The 3,154-nt window shown below is 47.5% G+C and overlaps 1 non-coding gene across 1 annotated transcript; it reads right to left on the reverse strand.

Moving 5' to 3' along the window:
- Positions 1–634: 634 nt before the first annotated feature.
- LOC112088796 lies at positions 635–740 on the reverse strand. The gene has a single exon (XR_002900732.1). It is a non-coding gene; the product is annotated as a small nucleolar RNA R71 (small nucleolar RNA).
- Positions 741–3,154: the final 2,414 nt, after the last annotated feature.

A 3,154-nucleotide genomic window follows, 5' to 3' on the forward strand; every position in this document is an offset into this window, starting at 1 on the left:
AAGGCGAGCTCGCGAGAGAGAACGACACTTTGACAGACTTGGAATGGCAGAACAACAGAGAATGGAGCAACGGGCTCAGGCAGCCGAGCACCAGGCTCAGGCTAATCAGGCGCAGGCAGGAAGAAATGAACAACAAGCCTATGTTAATCAGCAACAAGCCTAAAGAAACGAACGGCTTGCTCAGCAAAACCAACACCAAGCGAATAGAAATGAACAACAAGCCCATCATGTTCATCCGCCACCGCCCCAAGTTCAGAGACAACATCCTCCAATCTGTGTGGGAGAGAATGACCGAGCTAATGCGCACCAATACCGAGCTGGGATTCAAGCTCCACCAGTTCAAAACAACAACTTTGAAGTTAAAGCTTCCCTGCTCAATATGGTGCAAAACTCAAAGTTCCACGGTCTGGCTGGAGAAGACCCTCTCGAGCATCTAGATCAGTTTGATCGGGTTTGCGACTTAACCAAGATAAATGGCGTCTCCGAAGATAGCTTCAAGCTACGCTTGTTCCCTTTCAGCCTCGGTGATAAAGCACACCAGTGGGAAAAGAATATACCGAGGGGTTCTATACAAACCTGGGAGCAGTGTAAACTGGCGTTCTTATCAAAGTTCTTTTCCACATCACGCACGGCTAAGCTCAGGAATCAGATCTCAATTTCACGCAGCACAATAACGAGAGCTTTAGTGAAGCTTGGGAACGGTTTAGAAGCTACACTAACCAATGCCCACACCACGGCTTCTCAGAGGCATCCCTCTTGAGTACTTTATACCGAGGTGCACTCCCCAAGATCAGAAACCAACTCGATACAGCTTCAAATGGGAATTTTCTTGGAAAAGAGATCACTGCGGCAATGGAACTAGTTGAGAACCTAGCCATGTCCAATGACACGTATGGAGAGGACTTTGATAGAGCAAACCGTACAGAGGGATCTAGTGATGAACAGCGCATGAAAAAGGATATAAGAGAGCTTCAGAGTAAGCTTGAAAAGGTTTTGATGGCGACTCAAAAGCCAATACACTTTGTAGGCGAGTTTGATGAGCAAGGGCCAAGTTTTGACAATGTCAATGAAGATGGTCTAACACAAGAGGAGCTGAATTACATAGGGAATCAGCAGAGGTATCAGCGGTTTAACAACTACAACAGTAACCCAAACCTCTCATACAGAAACCCGAATGTAGCTAACCCTCAAGACCAAGTGTACCCTGCTCAACAACAACAACAAAGCTATGCTCAAAAGGCTCCTTTTCAGAATACCTTCCAGCCCAAGCAACAGTTCAGTGGGCAACAGCACGGCTACACTCAGCAGAATCAAGCGGCTCAGAGTAACAACTTCAACAACCAACCGCAGCAACACAAGTTTCCACCAGGGTTCCATCCGCAGCCGATGGGTAATCAACAACAGATTCAGGGAACGGGTCAGAATCAAATGGGGAACGACGTCTGTGGGATACTACAGCAACTGTTACAGGGCCAGCAAAGGGTTGAGAGCCAGCACGCGACAATACAGCAAGATATCAGAGAGCTTAAGCAGAATCAAGCTTCTACATCATCAAGAGGCCCGGCTTTACCAGGTAAACCGGAGCCGAACCCTAAAGAGTATGTGAACGCCATCACATTGAGGAGTGGTAAGGAATTACAAACTCCAACGCCTAAGACAAAGCTCATTGAGCCCAATGAGCAATTAGAGGGGGAGGCAGCCTCAGACGATGCATGTAAAGAAGCGGTCTCAGAGAAGGAACCGATCAAGGACAAAGGAAAAGAGGTGGAAAAGACAACCGAGCTTGAAAAGCCCTATGTTCCACCACCACCTTATCAACCCAAGATATCGTTCCCAGGGCGTTTCAAAAAGAAAATCCTAGACAAGGCCAAGGCGGTCTTTGAGAAACACTTGGAGAACACACAACTCACCTTACCCATTATAGATGCTTTCTTAGCTATACCCCAGCTTGGGAAGTTTCTAAAGGACGCGAAACTCAACAAGACAAAGGAGCTCCAGGGTATGGTGATACTGAGCCATGAGTGCAGTGCCATAATACAAAGAAGATCTATACCAAGGAAGCTATCCGATCCGGGCAGCTTCACTTTGCCGTGTGCTTTTTAGGTCACCTGAAGTTCTCAAACTGTTTATGTGACCTTGGAGCTTCTGTGAGCTTAATGCCTTACACGGTGGCCAAGAGATTGGGATACAAAAGCTACAAGCCAGCCAAGATATCTCTTGTATTAGCTGATAGATCGGTTAGATTACCGGTGGGGTTGTTTGAGGATCTACCTTTGAGGATCGGTGAGATAGAAATCCCCATGGACTTCATAGTTCTTGAGATGGACGAGGAACCATTAGACCCTATCATCTTGGGCCGACCGTTCTTAGCAACCGCAGGAGCCATAATAGATGTGAGAGGAGGAATGATTGAACTACACATCGGTTCCGAGACTATGAAGTTCAACGTGAAGGAAATGATGAAGAAACCGACCATTGGAGGTCAGGTTTTCTATGTGGAGGTGATGGAGGAGCTGGCTGATGAGCTCCTTGAAGAGTTGAATGCAGAGGATCCGTTACAAGTGGTCTTAACGCGGGAACAAAGCGAGCACGGGTACTTGAACGAGGAAAGCGAGGTGTACAAGCGTCTTTTGGACCAACCGAGGGAACTTGGAGTTGAGGCGAGGTTTTTGGAGCTCCACACGAGCAGCCTCGACATTCTAGAAAGCGAGGAGTCAAAGGGAAAAGAAGAGACACCTCGGGATATCATGGCCGTAACAACTCATACCGAGGCCAATGGTAAACCGCGCGAGAATGAAGCAAAGGCCGAGGAAGCTGTTCTGGGCCAATGCAGCTTTGATGCCGATTGGAATGAGGTAGACGCACCCCCTGTTGAGCTCAAGCCTCTACCAACAGGGCTCAGGTGCATTCTTAGGTCTAAACTCTACTTTTCCTGTGATCATAAACGATAACTTGCTTGAGCATGAGGAACGTGCATTACTTAGTGAAATAAGGAAATTCAGGAGAGCCATAGGGTATTCCTTGGCTGACATTAGAGGAATCTCTCCTGATATATGCACCCACAGGATCCACCTAGAGGACCAAGCCATGTCCTCTATTGAGCACCAACGTCGACTTAACCCGAACCTCAAAGAGGTGGTTGAGAAGGAGATAC

The sequence above is a fragment of the Eutrema salsugineum genome, unplaced genomic scaffold (genome assembly GCF_000478725.1).
Source record: "Eutrema salsugineum unplaced genomic scaffold, Eutsalg1_0 scaffold_14, whole genome shotgun sequence".
Taxonomy (NCBI): Eukaryota; Viridiplantae; Streptophyta; class Magnoliopsida; order Brassicales; family Brassicaceae; genus Eutrema; species Eutrema salsugineum.